Here is a 24,842-nt window from a genome sequence, read left to right on the forward strand (position 1 = left end):
GCAGAAGGTGGCAGTTGGGCTGAGATTCTGGAACTCTAAGGTCTCATGACTCATTTAAAAAAGAGTTAGGAAGCCCTTATCATGCCTACTGTGTGCAGAGCACTGTGCTAGGGCCCTGCGGGAGGGAAGGACTTTGCTCTCTGACTCATCAAGCTTGTGGGGAGATAGGACAACAAGCCCTGAGCTTTAACACACACAGTTACACAAATGTACAACATGGAGCTAGATTAAGTCCCAGAGGAAATGGCAAAGATTCAAAATCTAGGTATCTTAAACCAGAGACTTGTGGGAAGAGTGCTTCATCCAAGTATAATATGAATCCAATTGATTAAACTCGTAATCTTGACTCCTCATTCAGGGTTCCTTCTGAGCCACAGCTATCTCTTATTTCTCCACAGGACGGAAAAAGCACTTGTTCAGTAAGTGTTTGAAAAGTGGGCTAGAGAAGCCTTTTTGACTTCTGCTTTCCTCTCAAAGACCTGTAGGAGTGGATCCTCTAGAAGATGCCTTCCACCTCATTATTCTCAACACCCAAAGCAGCCCTCCTCCTTGTTTCTTTCATTCCTGCCCCAGGCTGGACTCTGGACACAGCACGGTAAGAATTCCGTAAATAGTTGTCAATTATATCAAACTATGATTCTTCTCACCTGGAATACTTAGCAGAATGTGAAAACATCAAAAGAGGGAAGCTCAAGCGAAATGATCAAAGGGATATCTATGTACTGGGACAGGAGCCTGGGGTGTGGGTTAGTAGGTGTATACAACATCTATGGGTTTTTACAGTGTGTGTATACACACATAGCAAGTGGAGTCAATAAGGGCTGGGGGGAGGAAGAGAAAAGAGGGGAGGAGAGAAAGACAGATACAAGAAGTAAAGTACATGTAGATGGATATAGCTGTAGCTTTATATATAGTATCCTCAGAGGAAGTAGGGTACGTAGACAGAAAGTAGATCTATTTAAACAGAAATGGATATACTCACAGTGTAACTCACAAAGTAGAATTGGTATGTGTAATATAGACATACATTTACATACAAATGTATACATTCACTGAACATGTGTAGACATGCATACACACATATACATATATACCCCCTAACAGAGGAAGTGAAATCATATCTAAAAATGCAGATACACAGGTTCACAGGTACATATGATATGGAGAGAAACGATAGCCACAGAGAAATAGGGAAAGAATATAGATGCAGATAAAAATCTTCATATCTCTCTATGCTGAGAGGGATAGGCTGCTAGTACCAGACCTAGAGTGAAGAAGACTCAACCCCTAGAGGTCCGATCTGGCCTCAGATCCTAGCTGTGCAACCATAGGCAAGTTACTTCATCTTTTTTTGTCTCATTTGGTTAATGTGTTATATGAGCTGGAGAAATCGCTTTGCCAAGAAAATCCCAAAAGCAGCCATGAAGAGTGGGACGCAACTGAAAAATGACTAAGCAGAATAATTACTCTTAACAGAGGAAGTGGAGACAGTAAGAATAGGTAGATAAATCAGCTCTATAGATATACAGAAATATAGATATGTAGATATACAGAGTATACCCCAACAACAAGAAGTGGAGCCATTAACTATAAAACATATTAGTGATTGTAATAGTTATTATCAATAACATCAACAGCAATAAATATATTAATTATATTTACATGTGCCCTAATAAGAAAGTATTAAATGATTATAAATATTAATTATCTACACATACAAACAGTGTACTCGAATGGGAAGTGCAGTTGATAGGTATAAAGTATATAAAAATGTATGCATAGTACTAACTACATATAAACACAGCATACTCAGAGATATGCAAAATACAGACCCAACATTACGCCGGCATTATGTAAATACCTATTACCCAGAATAAAAAATAATATTATACAACACAGACCCTGACAAGGAAGTGGAGGCGGGGAAGAGAAGCTGTGGGAGACAAGTGCACATCAGAGTAATGACTGTGCCAATAATTAGGAATAGTTATAACAATATCTCACTTATGCTACCCGGTCTATTCCAACACGAGAAGTGCAGTCGGAGGTGCAGCCGCTCTCCTCCCGCGGGCGCACGCGCCCCGGCGCCCAAGCCGCTCAAGTAGCGCTCACCTTTGGGTCCCCGCCGGGGTCGGCCCGGCCCCGGGGCCTCCTTCCTCGGACCTGGCTGCGCACGGCGCCCACGCCGGGGCCCCGCCTGCTCAGGGCTTCACTTCTTCGTGGCTGGGACTTCGGGGCACGTGCCACTCACTGCCCACCGACTTCACTTCCGGCGGGGCGACCTCTGACATGGGGCCAGGGGAAATTGCTCACCAATGAGATGTGGCCCCTCCCAAGGAGCTCCGCCTTCCCTCTGAGTTATCCTCGAGGGCTGCTCTCGCCCTTGTACCTTGTCTAAGGGCCCTCCGGCCTCCTCCCGAGGCAGGAACCCCCTTCCCCTCATCCGGGCCGGACAGGCGCCCAGGGCAGGCTCTCCCCTCCCCCCCACCCCGGCTGCAGCCTCCTGCTGGGGAAGCCTCCAAAGCAGCCGCCCCCCGCCCAGGGCCTGCCCATGAATCGTGGTCACTGGCCAAGGAGGCCCCTGGACCCCAGGCCAGTCCAAGATGATCTGCAGGCCCCTAGTCACTCAACTTGCCCCTGTTTCAGGCTCCAGGTTTGGGACCCTCTACATTCATCTTAAGAGATTAATAGTCTTTATTTCCAAAAAATCTTGTTTTTAATTCCTCCTTTTTTGGTTTTATCTCATATTCATTTTCTAGCGTATCCTCCAGTTTCTACCCAGCAAACTATCATAACAAAAAATTTAAAAGAAGAAAAAAGTTGTTCAGCAAAAACAAACAATTCCTCAAATCTGTTACATCATATGAGTCTTCTATACCCCCATGGCCTCCTACCTCTTCAAAGAAGGGGCCAGACTTGGTCACTATACTTATGTCATTCAGTTCTGTTCTGTTTTTCTTTGTTCTTTTCAGTTTTGAAATAGTCATGAATTCACACTCACATAAGTTTCTTTGAATTTTTTCAATCATTTCTTGAAAGTAAGATTCTCTTACTTTCACAGACATTTTTTTTAGCCATTTCCAATTCAATGGACGTGGTTTTGTTTCTAGGTCTTTGCTACCCCAAAGATTTGGGGTTATGTGAGACATTTCTTTGTCTCATTGATCACTAAGCCAAGCTGGCCTTGTTATTTGCACCAGACATTCTCATCTCTTGTTTCCATGCCTTTGTACCAGCTGTGCCCCTTGCATGGAATGCCCTTCTTCTTCACCTTGGCCTCTTACCATCCCTTGTTTCCACAACTCCCCTCCCCCAGCTGCCAGTGCCCTCCCACAGGACTCCAGGGGGTTAAGGCCACAGTTAATTCACAGGCTGGTGCTATGAACTGACTCAGGAAGAGGGAAGGATCTGTCTCCTATTCTCTCTCTCTCACCTCATCTGGCGACCCAAAATGGGTCTGAGGGTATTGGATGTTTTAATTTATGCTATTTGTCCTCAGTTGTAAATGTTGGAGTCACTGGACCTTGAAGTTCCACGGTGACCTTAGAGCCAGGATTTAGGGGGAGATTATATAGCCCATGAGGGAGAGCTCTAGCAAAGAAAAGCGAGAACGTCTGAGGTTGCCAGCTTTAAGGAGGCAGCTTTTCCGGCGATGCAGCCAGGCAAAGGAGGCTACAGCCTCCCCACAAGATGGAGAAAGAAGAGTGCCTCTTGGGAGATCGGAGAGACCCGCAAAGATGTCTGCATGCTCCACAGGCCCCATTCCATGCGGATAGAGACGTGGCCATATACCCCAGTCCCCCAATAGAATGGAAGCTCTTGGGAGCTTGTTTTTGTATCTCAGACACAAGTCCCTATCCCAGTTCTGGATACACAGTAGGTGCTTAATCCTTGTGGTTGTCCTTTATTGTTGAAGAGGACCAAAATGACATCCTATGTTACAGTTGAATTACAATGTGTGTAACTGGCTGATCAGATCAATAGGCGCTCAGAATGCTCTGCCGCAGGTCAAATAATCTGTGGAACATTTGGGGAGGATTCTCTAGCTTTGCACATATCAAGTTTCTTTTGAGCTATTTCAATCCCATTTCCTTATAGAGCACAGCCCCTTCTCTGATGAGGGCACGCCATGCTGAGCAGTCTTGTATCAGTGTCTCGAATGTTATACAATCAATTCTAAATACAATCAATTCTAAAATTCTTGAGAGATTTTGAGAGTATTCCTCTATCATTTTTCCTGACCATCACTTGAGTGCTTGTTCTGTGTGAGTTTCCATAAAATAGTCTTTTTGGCAAGCTTATATTTGATGTTCAAATAATGTGGCCAGCCTTAATAATAAATACTTTTGATTAAGATGCCTAGCAGTGGCAAATTTTGGGTAAGGAGTATTTGTAGTCAATTTTCAAAATGTCATCCTAAATTGATTTCCAGAATGGTTGGACCAATTCACATTTCTACCAACAGTGTATTATTGGACATGTTTTCAGGCAGTCTCTCTGATATGGACTTTTCCATTTTTTGCCACCTTTGCTAGTTTTTTAGGTGTGAGGTGACATTGTTATTTACAGTTCTCTAATTATTAGTGATTTGAATTGCCTTTATATGGCTGTTAATCTTTTGCAGTTTTTCTTTTGAGGACTATTTGCTTTAATCTTTGACCATCATTGCATTGCTTTTTCAGTCTAGTTCCAGATAGGGTTCCTCCGCCCATTTTACAGATAAGTATACTTCAACTTAATTCTGAGGTATCACTTCACACCTCTCAAATTGGCTAAGATGACAGGAAAAGATAATGATAAATGCTGAAGGGGATGTGGAAGACTGAGACACTAATATATTGTTAGTAGAGTTGTGACCTGATCCAATCATTCTGGTGAACAATTTGGAACTATGCCCAAAGGGCTATCAAACTGGATTTACCCTTTGATCCAGCAGTGTCTCTACTGGACTGTATTCCAAAGAGATCATAAAAAGGGGAAAAGGACCCACATATGCAAAAAAATAGTTGTAGCATCCCTTTTTTGTAGTAGCACATAACTGGAAACTCAGTGACTGCCTATCAGTTGGGGAATGCCTGAATAAGCTATGGTATATGAATGTAATGGAATATTATTTGATCGGTGGGATGGTTTTTTTAAAAGCTTTTTATTTTCAAAACATATGCACGGATAATTTTTCAATTTATTTTTATTTATTTTATTATAGCTTCTTATTTACAAAACATATGCATGGGTAATTTTTCAACATTGATCCTTGCAAAACCTTCTGTTCCAAATTTTCCCCTCCTTCCCCTCACCTCTTCCGCTAGATGGCAGGTAGTCCCATACATGTTAAATATGTTAAAGTATACATTAAATCCAATATATGTATACATATTTATACAGTTATCTTGCTGCACAAGAAAATCAGGTCTAGAAAGAAAAAAAAAAACCTGAGAAGAAAAACAAAAATGCAAGCAAACAATAACAGAAAGAGTGAAAATACTATGTTGAGTCCATACTCAGTTCCCAAAGTCTTCTCTCTGGGTGTAGATGGCTCTCTTCATCACAAGATCATTGAAGCTGGCATCACTCATCTCATTTTTGAAGAGAGCCACGTTCTTCAGAATTGATCATAGTATAATCTTGTTGCCATGTACAATTTCACTTAACAACAATTTATATAAGTCTCTCCAAACCTCTCTGAAATCATCTTGCTGGTCATTCCTTACAGAACAATAATATTCCATAATATTCATGTACCACAATTTACTCAAGTCATTCTCCAATTGATGGATATCCATTCAGTTTCCAGTTTCTGGCCACTACAAAAAGGGCTGCCACAAACATCTTTGCACATGTCCCTTTCTCTCCTTTAAGATTCTTTGGATAAAAACATTGCTGGATCCAAAGGTATGCACAGTTTGATAACTTTTTGAGTATAGTTTCAAATTGCTCTCCAGAATGTCAGTTCCCCCGACAATGCATCAATGTCCCAGTTTTCCCACATCCCCTCCAACATTCATCATTATCTTTTCCTATCATCTTAGCCAATCTGACAGGTGTGTAGTGGTATCTCAGAGTTGTCTTAATTTGCATTTTTCTGATCAATAGTGATTTAGAACATCTTTTCATATGATTAGAAATGGTTTTAATTTCTTCATCTGAAAATTGTTCATATCCTTTGACCATTTATCAATTGGAGAATGGCTTGAATTCTTATAAATTTGAGTCAATTCTCTATATATTTTAGAAATGAGGCCTTTATCAGAACCTTAAATGTAAAAATGTTTTCCCAATTTATTGCTTCCTTTCTGATCTTGTCTTTCAGCAGGATGATTTCAGAGAGGTCTGGAGAGACTTATATAAACTGATGCTAAATGAAGTGAGTAGAACCAAGAGAACATTGCACGTATCATCAACAAGACTATACAAAAAGCAATTCTGATGCACGTGGCTCTCTTCAACAATGAGATGATTCAGACCAGTTCCAATGGTTTTGTGATGAAGAAAGCCATCTACACCCAGAGAGAGGACTGTGGACACTGAATGTGGATCACAACAGAATATTTTTTGTTGTTGCTGCTGCTTGCTTGCTTGCTTGTTTGTCTTTTCTCTCATTTATTTTTGATCTGATTTTTCTTGTGCAGAATAATAAATGTGGAAATATGTTTTAAAGAACTACATATATTTAACCTATTGGATTACTTACTGTCTAGGGAGTAGGGAGGGAGAAAAGGAAGGTTAAAAAATATGAGCACAAGGTTTTGCAAAGATGAATGCTGAAAACTATCTTTGCATGTATCTGCAAAAATAAAAACTATTATTAAGGGAGAAAAAAGAATCGAATCTTTCATTATTCTTCATTGACCCAGAGATGAAAGAGACCTTAGAGGTCATCTTGTCCAAACCATTTATTTTACTGATGAGGAACTGCGGTTAGGAAAAAAAAAAAAAAAATGACTTCCCCAACATCACATAGATAATAAGGGTCAAAGATGGGATTGAATAGTGATCATTTGACCCCAAATTCAACTCCCTTTCCAGTATATCACACTGCTCCTCTTGTGTATCCTTTTTGCAAGTCCCAGAGCTCCATGGATAATAGCCCAAGTTAATCAAACCACTCCCTTTGCTTTCCCTTAATTAATTCCATGACTCAATGGCTCATCAAAAATGTGGTATGAATGGGTCAGCAAGTAGAGTCAAAGATACTTGCCACTCCCTCCAAAACTATTTGATCCAAGTTCTGTGAAGTTTTATTGAAGGTGTTCACACCTATCCAGGAGGAATAAGGTTTCAAAGACTTGATACTTTAACCTTGTTTCAGTTATATTACTTTCCCCCTTCTCAAAAGCCATTCTTTTATGATATACTTTTTTTTAAAGGAATAAATTTTAAGCAAAACCCCAGTATTACATGCTTGATTTCACACCTATGAATCCATACATCTTCAAAGGATCAGAGCAACCATTCTCCCTTTCCCAAAAGCCATCCTTTTATGATATACTTTTTATTTATTTTCAAAACATATGTGTGGATAATTTTCAATTTTCACCCTTGTAAAACCTTGTGTTTCAAAAATTTTCCTTCCCTTCCCCTCACCCCTCTCCTAGCCAGCAAGTAATCCAATATATGTTAAATATGGCAATTCATCTATATATATTTCCATAAATACCATGCTCCCTAAGAAAAATCAGATCAAAAGGGGAAAAAGTGAGAAAGAAAACAAAATGCAAGCAAACAACAGAGAGTGAAAATGCTATGTTGCGGTCCCCGCTCAGTTCCCACAGCCCTCTCTCTGGGTGCAGATGGCTCTTTTCTTCACAAGATCATTGGAACTGGCATCAGTCATCTCATTGCTGGAAAGATCCATGACTATCAGAATTGATCATCATACAATCTTGCTGCTGCAGTCTACAATGATCTCCTGGTTCTGCGCACTTAATATAATAAACTTTTTTTTAAAAAGGAATAAAAAATTTTCAGCAAAAATAAATGTTGAAAAAATCCTGTGTCATACTGAATGGATCCTCACCTCTTCAAAGGAGCAGGACACAGGGAATGGTTTCTTCCTATTTCTTCTTTGGGGCCAGGTTTGTTTTTTACTTTTCAACAGAAATTTTCCATAGTTTTATTGTGGGTATTTTCCCCATTTACATTGTTGTATATATATAATTTTTTTCATGACTGCCTACTTAAATTAGCATTAGTTCAGTAAGTCTTATAATGTCTTGTCTCTACTCATCATTTCTTACTGCTAATAACATTATATTCCAAACATTTAATTTAAATCATTCCCCAACTAATGACCATCTACTTTGTTTGCATTTCTTTACTACCACAAAAAGTTATAAATATTTGGGTGTACATGGAGAATTTGTTAGTGACTTGCTTGGAATACATACATAGCGGTAGAATCTCTGAGACAAAAAATTAAATAATTGTAATCAATTCATTTGCATAATTCCACATTGTTTTATAGAAAAGTTGTATAAATTCACAGGTCCACCAACAATGCATTGGAGTATGTCTTTTTCATTATTCCCTTGCTGTCTACTATTCTTGTCTTTTCTCATACTGCCATCTCTCATCTCTGCCAATTTGTTGGGTGTGATATGTACGGTTGGTGGACTTAACACCCTTCACCAATTTTTATTAATTACTGTAGATAATGCACCACTCTAGCTGACTGCCTGATAATCAGTTTTCTCATGTTCAACTTTTCCAAATTTGGCTGAGCTGGTACTTCATGCTTTGGCTTTTTTTTTTTTCCTGAGACAATTGGAGTTAGGCGACATGTCCAGGGTCACATAGCCAGGAAGTGTTAAATATCTGAGGCCACATTTGAACTCGGGTTTTTGTGACTTCAGGGCCCTGCTCTATCCACTTCTCTGCCCAGCTGCCCCTCCAGGTTGGTCTTTCAACAATAAATAAAGCAATAAGATATACCAATAGACCCCACAGCCAGGGCATGGGGCCTGAAGACTTTCCAGATTGGTAGGACTGAGTCAGAATTTTCACAAGTAACTTTGAGCATCCCAGATAATTTCTGTACCATAATGAACTGCCAAATTAGAACTGAGAGGAAGTCAATACTTACAAGGATTGGTAGTGTGTAATAGTGGGCACACTTGGTTCAGACCAAGAATCCTCTACCACTAACGTGGACCAAATGAATGAAAAATCTTACATGGTTTCCCCAGGTAGAAATATAGAGAAGTCCTTTGAAATGGTAGGAGAGAGTTTAGACCATGAAAAGAGTTTGAAGAAGTGATGAATGCATTGCCTCAGAATAGCCGGTCAGCTTTTTTTTTTTTTTTTTTTCAGTAAACAAATCTATATTGGACAAAAGCTGAAATTCCTTTCTAAATCTTTCAGACAAATTTTATTTTTTGGTTTTTCTCCTTCTCTAAAAGTCACCTTTTAACAACAAGAAACGATAGCTAATGTATCTGATTAAAGAACCCATTCATTGATTTTGGTAATGTCCAATCATTTTCCTTAGCATCTCTCAAACTCTTCCCCTTCTCTCTGTTTACATCTCACTGCATTATGTTCGACCTCTCATTACCTCTTTGGAGGATAATTGTAATAGCCTCCTAAGCTGACTCTCTGCTTTCTTCCTCTTCCTCCCTCTAATACCATCCTCTACACAGAACATATAATAATGCTAATAAGTGCTTGTCTAAAGTATTTTCCTATTGCCTCTAAATTTAAAATACAAATTCTTTGGCTTGGTATTAAAATTTCTCCACAACCTGGCTCCAATTTACCATTTCAGGTTTGTGATATGTTACTCCCCACTCTGCTGTCTTGCAGAAACCCACCCATTTTCTGGTCTCCAAATTTGCACAGGTTCCCATGACTGGATGGGAGCTCCACTCCACCTGATGGAAGCCCTAGTTTCAAAGTTTAGTTCAACTGCTTATCCCACAGGAAGTCTTCCCTTGTCTCCTTCCTTCCCCACCCTGCCACTGGTTAGTACTTATTTCATCCTCAAATGATTCTGCCTACAAGTATCTGTTTACATGGAATATCCCCAGTAGAATATAAGATTTTTGAGGGGAGGGACTGTTTTTGTTTTGTCTCAGTATCCCCAGTACTGGCTCAGGGCCCAGAACATAGGAAGCACTTAATGCTTGTTGGATTGAATTTCAAGAAGAATGATATCATTTACGGGGCCCAAGCAGATTGTTCCTTTACAAACCACTTGCTTCTCTCAGAAAATGTGGTCGACCTGTTTCTTATGTCACAGGCATGGCCCGTCATTTTGCATTTCTGAGCCTTAAAACATAGGCGAATGCTTAGGGTAGAGTTCCAGGGCTCATGGAATCAGTCCATGTAGTTCATCTGACTGCTCATATTTCCTCTGGCTCGATAAACTGCGGAGTGTGGCTGATCGGGGTTAAATTCTATCCTTGGTTACGTGTGCATGGCTCTAGTTGCCTTGATAGGAGCCAGATGTGTGTGTCTGAGGACAGGAATGTGGTATTTATCCCTGAACACCTTGAACGCGACTTTCAGTCGTTTATATTCAGTATCACCTTTCTTAGGGCTTTTAGGGGAGCTAAGGGGCTCCACACACTCTAGTCTCAGGCCCTGCTCATCCTTCCTTCCACCCCTCATTCCCCAGGCTAGGGTTTGTCAAACCCTTACCAAAATGGATCCTTTAATAAAGTGAGAAGCCAGAGCCTGCCTTCCTCTCTTGAATATAGTCCCTGGAGGGACTTCAAAATTTCAGATTCTTTTCTCTCTCCAGGGAACTAAAAGTCCATTTGTGTTGTCCCTCTCCTCCCTTTGTCTCTGTAGTTCTCATCCTTTCTCTCCTTCTCTTTGTCCATGTTCTCCCTTTTAAAGGCCAAGAGGGAATGGATGACCAAGATGTGAACCAACAAAAATCACCCTTAATGTACCTGAAAGGAATTCCTATTTAAACCCCCTATCTCAAAGAGTTAACTAGTCAATGACTAGTCCATTAGCCTCTACCCTAGTTAATTTGAGCTTATGTATGCCAAAATTGTGAGTATTCACTATAAGAAATGGGGGGGAAAAGATTTTATTCTAATTTTACTCTAATCCAAATCCCACCTAAAACTTCATTGTCTGGCTTGCTGCTTCTAGGGTTCCTTGCCCACTTTTGGGCCACAGACCCTTTTGGCATTTTGGTGGAAGTCTTATGATCTCAGAATAAGGCTTTTAATACATAAAATGTATAGACTGACAAAAGAAACCAATTTCGTTGAAATGCAATTATCAAAATATGTTTTTTTAAAGTCCATGACACAAATGCACTGTTTGGTGGAGTTGTGAAATTGTTCCTACCATTCTGGAGAACAATGTAGAACTATGCCCCAAGGCTATCAAACTCTATGTGTCCTTTGAACGGTAATACCACCAAGTCCAGTATCTCAAATCAAAAGACAAGTACCTGCATGCACAAAAATATAGTAGCTCTTTTTGTGGTGGCAAAGAATTGGAAATTCAGGCAAAGTGCAGTAATTGGGGAATGGCTGAGCAAGTATACGATTGTGATGGCATGCTATTGTGCTATAAGAAGTGTTGGCAGGTTGGTTTCAGAAAAACCTGGGAAGATTTATATGAACTCCTGAGAAATGAAGTGCACAGAACCAGGACACTGTACCTAATAATAAAAGGATGATCAACTATGAAAGACTTCGCTACTGTGATCAAGACAATGATCCAAGCCAGTTTTCAAAGGACATAGGATGAAAAATGCCATCCTTCTCCAGAGAAAGAATTGATAAATCCTGAGTGCAGATGGAAGCATATTTTTGTCTAACTTTTTTTGTCTTGAGGTTTGTTTTTTTTGGAGGAGGGGGTCTGCATTTTGTAACATGGTTAATATGGAAATGTTACTGTTCACGTATAAGCTATATCAAATTGCCTTCTCAAGGAGAGGGGTAGATAATTTGAAACTGAGAATGGTTTTTAAAAATTAAAATTGTGTTTAAAAAAACACAAGCAAACAATAACAAAATTGAAAATACTATAACAATCTTTATAGTATTTTCATCTTTTGTTGTTACTGTTTGCTTGTATTTTTTTCTTTTCCCTTTTGATCTGATTTTTTTTTTTTTTTTTTTGCGCAGCATGATGACTATGTTTAGAAGAATTGCACATATTTAACCTATATCAGATTGCTGTCTTGGGGAGGAAGGAGAGTAGAGAAAGAGAAAAATTTGGAACACAGGGTTTTGCAAAGGTGAATTTTGAAAACTCTCTTGGCACATATTTGGAAAAATAAAATACTTAAATAAAAATAATTGTTAAATATTTTTTACATGTAACTGAGAAATAATTAACAAAAAAAATACAAATATTAAAAAAAAAAGTCCATGGACACCAAATTAAGAACTTCATTATGTTGCATAGATCATAGGTCTATTCAGCAGCTGGATGACAGCTGGTTAGCAGTTGGGACTCCTGGATTCACTTGGCATTTCTATTATTGATTTACTTTGTAGACTTTGGCTACTTGTTTAATCTTTCTGTGCCTCCCTGCTCTCCAGCTGTTGGGGATAATAATTACTAAGATACCTTTCTTGGCCTTGGTCTTAAAGTTTAGTAAATGTTTGAAAATTCTGAGATGAAAGGTGTTACAGAAACAATATAATTTTAAATGGGTTTCCAAAGGACAATAACAAATAATTTGGGAGGAACTCATACTTTCTCTTAAGTAACTGGAACACTTTATAAGCATTTGTTACCCATCTTTCTTGGTAGACAGAAAAGGAATAAGACCCAGGACTTTTTCATAGCTTGGGAAATGGAGACACAGAGGTTAATTGACCTGCTTACTTAGTCAGTGATGGGACTTGGAAGAGATCCCAGGTCTTCTGATTTCAAGTTGAAGGCTCCACGCACTCATTTATTAAAGACTCAGACTCAGCAAAGCAAGTTAATTCTTGTATGGTGCCATGTAGCTCTTCTGTAGGTAGTAAAAACATGGCATTGGGGGGAGACAGTTTGCCTACCAATAAAATGAAGCTATTCCTGACTTGGTATAATTTCCCATTGGTGTAAGTTGAAATAGCAGAAACTTAATTGTATGTGAAAGAAGGGAACAAATATGTCAGGTAAAGTGAAATAGCTAATTTAAATGGAAAGGAATAAATTCAGAGTTCTCTCTTTAGGAAGGGCAAGTAAATTAAGATCTACTTGACATTTAAAAGACATTATATAGTGTTATAATACTGTTATCTCTGGTTTAAAAAAAAGTATTACCTTTAACATATATTGGAATTACTTGCTATTTAGGGGCGGGGGTGAGAAGAAAGGAGGGAGAAAATTTTGGAACACAAGGTTTTGCAAAGGTGAATGTTGAAAACTTTGCATGTATTTTGAAAAAAAGCTATTTTTAAAAATTTCTCTGTGTCTGTACTATTGAAAGGACCCTCAAATACTCTTGTTCCCTTTATTTTCAGCCAGGGCCTCCCAAAAAAGGGATTTAATTTCTTCTACTAGTAGAGAAACTCCTGGCTTTGCACACCAGCTGTGATAGAGCAAAGGGGCTATTGATTAAAACTGGGAAGGTTTCTTTGTCTCTGCTTTTGTTCTCCAGCCAAGAATTCAGAGCTAAGGGCTCCTGGCCAAACTCCAGTGGACAAAAGGTCCTAAGGACCAATGTTTGGGGATGGGGAGCTTCAAGGGGCTTCTCTGATCTTATCTGAATGAAAACATTGCTTTGTGATTTTCCAACTGCACATGGTCATGTTTGGGCCACTGTCATCAGATGGTGACAGCCCTTCAGGCTTGGGCATGTGGGTTACTTTTGCCTTCCTTTTAATAATTTTTTTTGGAGAAGTAGTTTAATATGAATTGATAAAATTGAAGTTCAAAACATTTTTATATTTTGAATGAGCTTGGACAAAAGTCCAACAAGAATTCCTAGAAAAGTTAAAGAAGGAATGAAAAATGATTTCAAAAACTAAGACGAGTAAAGGAAAAAGTGGCAAAAGAGGCATGAGTTAGGGAAGAGATGATGATGATCAATTCTGATGGATGTGGCCATCTCCAGCAATGAGATGAAACCAAATTAGTTCCAATAGAGCAGTAATGAACTGAACCAGCTACACCCAGGGAAAGAACTCTGGGAGATGACTTATGAACCACTACATAGAATTCCCAATCCCTATATTTTTGTCTGCCTGCATTTCTGATTTCCTTCACAGGCTAAGTGTACACTATTTCAAAGTCCGATTCTTTTTGTACAGCAAAATAACTGTTTGGACATGTATACTTATATTTAATTTATACTTTAATATATTTATCATGTATTGTCAACCTGCCATCTGGGGGAAGGGATGGGAGAAAGAGGGGGAAAATTGGAACAAAAGGTTTGGCAATTGTCAGTGCTATAAAATTACCCATGCATATAACTTGTAAATAAAAAGGTATAATAAAAAAAAAAAAGAGTTAGGGAAGTGAGCATAGACTATCATCTCACAGATAAGGTCAAAATGGGTACATGATTTAGACATAAATTAACAGAGCAAGGAATAGTTTAACTGTCAGATCTCTGGAGAAGGGAAGAGTTGATCAAACAAGAAATAATAAAGAATTATGAAATATAAAATGCTGTCTAGGGGAGGGAGGAGAAGGAAGGGAGGGAGAAAAAATTTGGAACACAAGATTTTGCAAGTATGAATGTTGGAAATTATCTTTGCATATATTTTGACAGTAAAAAGCTATTTAAAAAAAAGAAAAGAAAAGGAATGATCAGCAGATTTCAGAAAACCCTAGAAAGACTTATATGAACTGATGCTGAATGAAGTGAGCAAAATCTAGAAACCTTTGTACAAAATAACAGCAACACTGTGCAATCATCAATTATGATGTTCTTCTCAGCACTAGCAAAATCAAAGCTAATGACTCCATGAGAAATCAAGAAATAATGAAATAGTCAAAAGAGTGAAAAATTTCAAAATATCTTATAGGAAAGACAACTGACCTGAAAAACAGATCAAGGAAAGATAATTTAAGAATTACTGGATTATCTGGAAGCCATAAATTAAAAAGAGCCTACACATCATCTTTCAAGAAATCATATAACTTAATAACATTTTAAAACAAGGGTGCAAAGTAAAAATTGAAAGAGTTTAACTAGTCACTTCTTAAAAGGAATATCATGACCAGCAAGATAAATAGAGAGAGAACTGGCGAGACTTACATGAACTGATGCTAAGTGAAATGAGCAGAACCAGGAGATCATTATATACCTCAACAACAATACTGCTTGAGGATGTATTCTGATGGAAGTGGATCTCTTCGATAAAGAGAGCTAATTCAGTTTCATTTGATCAAGGATGGATAGAAACAGCTACACTCAAAGAACACTGGGAAATGAATATAAACTGCTTGCATTTCTGTTTTTTTTCTCGGGTTACTTATACCTTCTGAGTCCAATTCTCTCTGTGCAACAAGAGAACTATTCGGTCCTGCACACATATATTGTATCTAGGATATACTGTGACCTATTTAACATATAAAGGACTGCTTGCCATCTAGGGGAGGGGGTAGAGGGAGGGAGGGGAAAAATCGGAACAGAAGTGAGTGCAAGGGATAATGTTGTAAAAAATTACTCTCGCATGGGTTCTGTCAATAAAACGTTTAAAAAAATTTTAAAAATTTAAAAAAAATTAAAAGGAATATCATAATGAAAAGTTGCAGGGATATTATATTCAAAATGCAGAGTTCTAAGCTCAAAGAAAAAATACAACAAGGATCCAGAAAGATAGAACTCAAGTACTGAGGAACCACAATCAGAATCCTACAAAATTTAACAGCTACCACTATAAAGAAATGGAGATTAAAAAAAAAAAAAAAGAAATGCAGATCTTGGAACATGATATTCCAGAAGGCAAAAGATCTAGGCTTACAACCAAGAATAATTTATCTAGAAAAACTGAGTATAATTCTATTAGGGGAAAATGGATGTTTAATATAATAGAGGACTTCTAAGCACCTCTTATGGAAAAACCAGAGCTGAGTAAAAATTTTGACAGGAGCCAAGAGATGCAGAAAAAGGTAAATATGAATGAGAAATTATAAGAGATTAAACACGGTTGAACTAATTACATTCTTCTATAAGGAGATGATGGTTGGCTTCAGAATTTTATCCTCATCGGGATTAAAGAAAGAACCTAATTAGAAAGTGGGCCTGGATATGATTCTGTGTTGTGTTTGGATAATCTCAGGAAAAGATTATTATTATTATTAATGGGTAGGGAAGATGAATATGCTAGGAAAGGAAGGAAAGAAGAGCAAGAATCCAAGAAATTATTTTAAAGGAATGTGCAAAAAAGGGGTTTAAACAACAAGGAAGTTATAGTAGAGGGGGAAGAAGATGCTTGAAACCCATTCTCATCTGAATTAAAGGAAAGAAAAATACACTTACACATATTATTGGGTACTAAAAATATCTTATGCAATAGGCAAATAGGAAGGAAAGGGGTTAAAGGAAAAAAGAGGAATAAAAGGGAGGATAGATTAAGGAAGGCATTAGTCAAAATCAGATTCTTAAACAGGGGATAGGAAAGAAGAGAGAAGGAAAAATATAAGAGAATAGATTGGAGGGAAATGCACAGTTAGCAATCATAACTGTGAATATGAGTGGGATGGATTCACCCATAAAATGGAATAACAGAATGAATTAGAAACCAGAATCCAACAATATGTTATTTATAAGAAACACACTAGAAACAGAAAGATACATATTGAATTAAAGGGCTGGAGCAAAATCTGTTATATTTCAGCTGAAGTTTAAAAAGTAGGGTTAACAATTATGAAATCAGGCAAAGCAAAAGCAAAAAATGCCTTACTTAAAAGAAATAAACAAAATTCTATTTTTCTAACAAGTGCCATAGAAAATGAATTAAAAGTGATACTTAAAACAGTGTGCACCAAATGGCATAGCATCTAAATGTTTAAAGGAAAAGTTAATTATAGGAACAATTAGAAAGTAAATCTCTAATATCAGGGAACCTTGATTCCTCTCAGACCTATGTAATTCAAACCAAAAAATAAAAAAATAAGTTGAGGATTTAAATAGAATTTTATAAAAATTAGATATGCTACTATCTAATGTAAAGTAGTGTACCTGTTTCTCAGTTTTAGATGACACATTCACAAAAATTGACCATATTTTTGGGTAGAAGCAGCAGAAGAAGAAGAAATCTGAAATATTAAATTCATATTTTGCCAAACATACAATAAAAATTACTTCAATAAAGGTCCTTTGAAGAAATAAACAATTAAATCCTAAAGAATAGATGGGTCAAAGAACAAACTACAAAAACAATAATTTCATTAAAAGTAATGACAACATGCCAAATTTTGTAAAATGCAATCAAAGTAGTTCTTAGGAGAAAGTTTATATCTTTAAACCCTTTCATCAATAAGAGAGAAAGCAGATCAATGAATTGAGAATGAAAAAAAAAAAAAAAAAACCTAAACTAAAAAAATTACCCAAAAAGCCCCAATTAAAAACCAAAATAAAAATCCTGAAAATCAAAGAAGAGATGAAAAAAAATTTTTTTTAATTGAATGAATAAATAGAATTAGAAGGCATTTAAAAAGAGCAATCAAAATAAACCATTAGCTAATTTGATTAATTAAAGAAAATTAAATTACCATTATACTAAAGTTAAAATTGAGAATTTATATCAAATAAAGAAATAAAAGCAACTATTTAGTCCAATTATATGCCAATAAGCTGTTAATCTAAATGAAAGGGATTTATGAATATTTACAAATATGTAGATTACCCAGATTAACAAAACAAGAAATAGTAACTGTCTTTATAAAATAAGTTAAACAACCCATAAATGAAATGCCACAGTATTTTATAGGACCAGATGGATTTACATGTGAGTCCTACCAAACCTACCAAAATTTAAAGAACAATTCCAATATTACATAAACTATTTGGAAAAAATAGATAAAGAACAGATCATACCAAATTCCTTTTAATACATAAATGTAGTCTTGATACTTAAACTAGAGATAGTCAAAATAGGAAAAGAAAATTATAGACCAGTTTCCCTAATGATTATTGTTGCAAAAATTTTAAATAATAGCTAGGAGACTACAGCCATTTATCACAAATATCATGCACTATGACCAAGCAGAATTTATACCAGGAGCTCAGGGCTGGTTCAATATTAAGAAAACAAACATAATTGGCCATATTAATAACAAGCCCAACAACATTATTTGATTATTTCAAAGACAGCTAGAAAAAAATATTAAAATTCATCTGGAGAAATAAAAGGTCAAGAATATCAATAGAATCAATGAAAAAAGGAAAGGCAAGGAACATAGCAGTACAGATCTGAAATTATACTAACAAAGTTACAATTGTCAAAACAATTCAGTACTAGGTAGAAATAGTTTTCTCTGTGGAGCAGATTAAGGACAGAAGCAAACAAGCACAGTAATCTAGTGTTTAACAAGCTGAGGCCAGAATTTACTATTCAACAAGAGGAACAGTCCAACATATTATATTGTATATACCAAAATAAGCTCAAAATGGTTATATGATTTAGACATAAAGGGTAACATTGTAAGCAAATTAGTGGAACATGGAATAAATTATCTGTCAGATCTATGGATAGGAGAAAAGTTCATGACTAAACAAGAGATAGAGAGGCACAAGAGATAAAATAGGTAATTTTGAATACAAAAAAATTTAAAGATTTTGTGCAAACAAAACAAATGCAGCTAAAATTAGAAGAAAACCAGGAAACTGGGAATAAATCTTTGCAGTAAGAGTCTCTGATAAAATGTCTCATTTCTATGACAAATTGGGAATTGAGCAAAATTTGTGAAAAAGAAAGCCATTTAGTAATTGGTAAGTGGTCAAAAGCGATGAATAAGTTGTTTTCAAAGGCATGTAATACTGGAGAAACTGAGGCAAGATAGAGAGAGTAGAGAGTTTTTAATATTTTATTTGAAAGGGAGAGATTTACTGGGACCAAATGGATCCATGGTTTGGTCCCAGGGCTGAATGAGACTTATCATCTCCAAGAATCCAGCCACCAAAGTGAGTTCATATGGCTCAGTTACAGGGTAGACCAAGGCAGGGGCAGAGTCAGAGTGCTGAGAGCCGCAACAGGACTATCAATCCAGTTCTGACAGGCAGGGGACATTCTGATAAATTGGGATTACAGAATGGAGAGAGGCACCAGACATTCTGATGATGTCTAAAATAGAAGGTCTTTCTCCTAATTTGAATCATGTGATTAGGAGAGAGAGGTGGTGTTGCAGCATTAAACAGAACAATTAGGAACTGAGGAAGAGCAATTCGGGGAAACTGAGGCAGGACAATAAAAGGGAACTGTAGTACAACAGGAAGAAGTCTAAGCTAATAATAGCCATGTGAAAAAAATATTCTAAATAGTAATTAGAGAAATGTAAATCAAATAACGCTGATACCCTGCCTCACATTCTTCAGCTCAACTAACATGGCAAAGAAGGAAAATGACAAATGTTGGAAGGGCTAGGAGAAAACTAGTACACTAAAGTATTGTTTGTTGGTGGAGCTGTGAACTAGTCTAACCATTCTGGAAAACAATTTGGAAGTATGCCCCAAATTTTATTAAATTACAAATACTCTCTGACCCAGCAAGAGATCAAAGAAAGATGAAAAGGATCCATATGCCCAAAAATATTCAGCCGCTTTTTTTGTGTATGGCAAAGAGTTGGAAACTGAGGGGACGTCTATCAGTTGGGGAATGACTGAACAAGTTAGTGTATGAATGTGGTGGAATACTATTGTGCTGTTAGAAATGAGGAAGGAAATGGTTCCAGAAAAAACCTGAAAGACTTGTATGAACTGATTCAAAGTGACATGAGCAGAAACAGAAGAACAATTTATGCAATCACAGCACTAATGTGAAGATAATCAACTTTGAAAGACTAAGGAACTCTGATCATCACAATGACTGCAATTCCAAAGGACTCGGGGTTAGCAGGACAATTATGAGCACAAAATCAAGCACATCTTCCTCTCTTTCTTCTTCACTAATGTTGTTTGTTGTTTTTTAGACCTAGCTGCTGTGGGACTTTGTTTTGAATGACTAGACGTATTTGTAGAGGGGTTTTGTTTTTCTCCCTTCTCAATGGGTCTCAGAGAATTTGGAACTGAAAATAAACACACAAACAAATCAACGAATAAATGAACGAATGGATGAAATAGACATAAGATAAAACTTCCATTGCGGCTGATAACTGCAGAGCTGCTGATTTCTGACGGTGCTTTCTTGTTTCCTTGAAAATGACAAGGGGCACAGTTGGGCTATTTTCTATACTCACCATTTGTTGAGTTTCTGCTGCTGCCAGTTTTCTGAGCGATATTTTTTCACCCAGCCTCCGCTCCCACCCCCGGCTCTCTGTGGTTCAGACTGCAGCCAGCCAGTCCGCCAGTCAGAGACACCCTTAGGCATTGTGTCTGCCTTTTTAACTGATTTTCTACTGCCTCAGCTGTCACTCCTAGCTCTTTGAGCTTGGGTGAAAAAAAAAAATTCTTTCAAGTCTTTTCAATTCCCACCATGCTTTTCACCTAATAAGACTGAAAGCTGCTGGATGGGCTGGTGACCTTTGTTCTATTTTCCTTCCAGCAAAGACATCAATCATACACATCCTTCTATTTATTTTATGGTAGGCATTATACTAAATGCACTATTACAAACATAGAAACTCATATTCTGATCAGAATTATCTATTCACTTAGCTCAACCTAAGGTGATAGGGAAATTTTTCTATTTCTGTTTTTTAAGGGATTCCCTGCCTTTGTTTCATTAATGTTTTATTAGCAGTGTGCATAGGAAGGCTTCAATTGAGGGGGCTGTCAAGATCTAGAAGTTTCACCTTCAGTAACATTAGGATTAGTAACTCTAGAAAACTTGTCTCTCTTTGTACTGTTTGTTCTGTTTATCATGAAGTAGACTCAGAAGTCTCTATTGTTATCTGACAATTTGGATAAGGAATTTGAAATTTAAGCTTGGTTTAGTCTTTTATAACAAATTTCATGTTAACAATATTTCCCAACCTTCTACTACATATTCACACTCAACTATGAGTGATCCCATTGTCTCAAGCCAACACTCCTTCCTCAGACTCAATCCAAACTCATTTCTTACAATCTGGTCTCTAACCTTATTGTCCACCAAAACCGCTTTCTCCAAAGTTTTGTTGTTGTTCAATTAGCTCCATAGACTTATCCCATGGCATTTTCTCAGCAAAGATTCTGAAGTGGTTTGCCATTTCTTTCTTCAGTGTGTCCCCATTTTACAGATAAGGAACTAAGAAGTAGTGCCTTGCCCAAGGTCACAAAGCTAGTAAATATCTGAGGCAAGATTTGAACTCAGGTCTTCTTGACTCTAGGCCTAGTACTCTATCTACTTCACCACCTATCTCTGATACCAATGATTTAATAATTGCCATTTTCTTTTTTCTTTTCTCTCTTTTTTTAAATTGAAGCTTTTTATTTTCAAAACATATGCAAGAATAATTTTTCAACATTAAGCCTTGAAAAACCTTGTGTTCCAATTTTCCCCTCTTCTCCTTCCCCCTTCCCTAGAGGGCAAGCAATCCAATATATGTTAAACATGGTTAAAATATGTGTAAATCCAATATATGAATACACATTTATACAATTATCTTGCTGCACAAGAGAAAACAGATCAAAAAGAAAAATGAGAAAGAAAATAAAATTCAAGCAAAAAACAACAAAAGAGTGAAAATGCTATGTTGTGATCCACACTAAGTTCCCACAGTCTCTCTCTGGGTGCAGATGGCTCTCTTTATCACAAGATCATGGGAATTGGTTTGAATCATCTCATTGTTGGAAAGAGCCACGTCCATTGGAGTTGATCATCATATAGTCTTGTTGTTGCCGTGTATAGTGATCTCCTGGTTCTGTTCATTTCACTTTGCATCAGTTTGAAGCAGGAGGGAATTGTTTCCTTTACTATAAGTTGTGTTCTCTTTAAGAAACTGTATTTCCTTTTGATCTGTGATCCCTTTCAGAGTCTCAGCCCATCCTGGGGAAGGCATATCCCCCTTCCCATAAATTATCTTTCCAGGATGTCAGAGCCTTTGATTCAGTTGGAAATCCTGGTCAAAAGGCTCCCCTTTGAAGTGTTGTTAATTCCAATTGGAGATCCGGCCTGAAAACTGATAAGAATCTAAGCCCGGGAACATCAGCTCCTGCAGGCCCAAGACTCCTTAAAAAGGGCAGTATCTGGACTCATTCTTTGCAGATGGGGTAGTTTGCTCAGCTGCCAGGACCCTTCTGCCCACTGAGAAAGCATTATCAGCTCCAAAACTTCATTTCCAAATAGGTCTTTGCCACTATAGATGGCAGTTTTTTAGCAAACATTTTTATCCAACAGTAAACTTTCATTTTGCAACTAATATTCGGGAATGAGTGAATTCTTTCACACCAAACCTGTGGTCAATTAAAAAGGGGATATTTTAATAACTCTCTTATTGCCACTAACTTCTTGACCACCAAGAATTGAGAGCATTCAAACCCCAAAAGTTCATGTAAGTCTCTCTAGGACTTTCTGAAATCATCCTGCTGGTCTTTCCTTACAGAACAATAATATTCTATAACATTCATATACCATAACTTACTCAGCCATTCTCCAACTGATGGGCATCCCCTCAGTTTCCAGATTTTTGCCACTACAGAAAGGGCTGCCATTGGCCTTTTCTCCATCCTCGTCCTCCTCCTTGACTTTTCTACGTCCTTCATCCCTCTTGTTCATGGTCACTTGATACTCTTTTCCTTCTAGGTGACTGGAGACACGAGTCTCTCCTGATTCCTGTTCTCTGCTCCTGGCCTGAATCCTCCTCAGATCACATCTGCTAACACTAGGTTAGGGGATAGGTGTCCCTCAGTGTTCTCTCCTTGATCTTCTTCTTCTTCTCTTCCCCTTCACCTGGACATCTCATCAGCTCCCATGGATTTAGTTATCACCTTAACCCTCCTGATTGACAAGTCTGCTTCTCCTGCCCCAGTCTCTCTGCCGACCTCCACACTCATATGTCTCACACATCTCCAAGTGGACGTCCAGTAGACTTTTTAAACACAATATGTTTAAAATAGAACTCAGTGTCTTTTCCCCAAACCTTTCCCTCCTCCTCCCTTCCCTATTACTGTAGAGGACTCCCATCTAGGAGTCATCCTGGACTCCTCACGCTCTCGGCCACATCCAATCTGTTGTCAAGGCCTGTTGACTTTATCTTTGCAGCATCCCTCTGATAAGGCCCCTTACTTCTCTTCTCTGGCATTCCCTAGGGCACGTAGGCCCTCCTCACCTTACGCCTGGACTACTGCAACAGTGCTGGTGAGCCTTCTTGCTTCAAGTCTCTCTTCAGTCCAATCTATGCTCCATCAAGTCTCTCTTCAGTCCAATCTATGCTCCATCCAGCCATTAAAAGTGGTTTTCCCAAAATGGCGGTCCTATCATGTCACTCCCCACTCAATAAACTTTAGTGGATCCCTCTTGTTTCCAAGATCAAATAAAAACGCTCTATTTTACCTTCAAAAACCCAGCCCCCTCCTCTCTTTCCAGTATTCCTATATTTCTCCCTAACACAAACTTTTCAACCCAATGACAGTGGTTTTTGTGGCTGTTCCACACACAAGATGCTTCATTTTTCAGCTCTGGGCATTTTCTCTGCCTGTCCCCCAAGCCTGGGATGCTCTCCTTCCTCAGCTGTGACTTCAGACCTCCATGGCTTCCTTTAAGACCCCAATTAAAATTTTAACCTTTTATAGGAAGCCTGTCCCACATCCTTTTAATTCCAGTGCCTTCCATATGTTAACTAACTTATTTTTGATTTGTTCATTTGAAATTAACTTACTTATCCTGTATATAGCTTGTTTGCTTGTTGTCTCCCTCATTAGTCTGTGGGCTCCTTAGGGACAGAGAGTGTCTCTGCCTCTTTTTATATGCCCTTATATGCATTTAGCACAATTATAAATATTATTGGTAGAATAATTGTTATATATATTTATTGATGGAATGATTATTTTTGCAATTATATAAAACAATTCCATATTAGTCATTTTGTACAAGAAGATTAAAAAAAGGAAAAAATTAAAGAAAAAGTGAAAAATAGCATATTTCAGTCAATCAATTCAATCAATATCAGTTCTTTTCTAGAGGTAGATAGGTATGCTTCATTATAGTCCTTAGGGATTGTCTTGAACCATTGCATTGCTGAGAATAGCTAAGTCATTCACAATTCTTCATAAAACAAGATTGACACTACTGTGTACAGATGGAATGATTATTAAGCACTTACAAGTGGCTGGCACACAGTACCCCAACTGCCTTATGATACTTTGGATGCTTATTGACCAACTGACTGATTATATTTTGGGTGGATTTAGATCATAACTGTAGCCATAGAAAGAAAATATTTTCTTTTTTCCCCATTCATTCTGAAATTAATGAGAGCCTCTAAATCAAAGCTCTTTTACTGCATCCTAGATATTCATTAAATCCACTTAGCAGATGGACTAAACTGAAATGCAGAGTTGAGTCATTTGTCCCCAACAAGGAAGAGGACACAGCATATGGAAAGATTCTGACTCCCAACAATCGATGACTGAATTCTGGGACAACAGCTAGAAACTCTTGTTATTTGTAATAAAATTTAAAATTAAAGTAACCTCATTTTTTTCTCATGTTTTTTCCCCCCTTTTGATTGATTTTTCTTGCACAACATGATAAATATGGAAACATGTTTAGAAGAATTGCACATGTTTAGTCTTTAGAGGATTGCTTGCTGTCTTGGGGAAGAAGGAGGGAGAGAGGGAGAAA

The 24,842-nt window shown here is 37.6% G+C and overlaps 1 long non-coding RNA gene across 3 annotated transcripts; it reads left to right on the forward strand.

Moving 5' to 3' along the window:
• The first annotated feature begins 154 nt into the window (after nucleotides 1–154).
• On the forward strand, nucleotides 155–24,645 carry LOC127545447 (uncharacterized). Of its 3 annotated transcripts, none has more exons than XR_007949662.1 (3): nucleotides 155–265; nucleotides 399–595; nucleotides 24,510–24,645. It is a non-coding gene; the product is annotated as an uncharacterized LOC127545447 (long non-coding RNA). The 3 variants fall into 3 exon arrangements; XR_007949660.1 differs by lacking the exon at nucleotides 24,510–24,645 and adding an exon at nucleotides 6,311–6,823; XR_007949661.1 differs by lacking the exon at nucleotides 24,510–24,645 and adding an exon at nucleotides 2,760–2,987.
• The last annotated feature ends 197 nt before the right edge of the window (nucleotides 24,646–24,842 follow it).

This window comes from Antechinus flavipes, chromosome 1 (genome assembly GCF_016432865.1).
Source record: "Antechinus flavipes isolate AdamAnt ecotype Samford, QLD, Australia chromosome 1, AdamAnt_v2, whole genome shotgun sequence".
Classification (NCBI taxonomy): domain Eukaryota; kingdom Metazoa; phylum Chordata; class Mammalia; order Dasyuromorphia; family Dasyuridae; genus Antechinus; species Antechinus flavipes.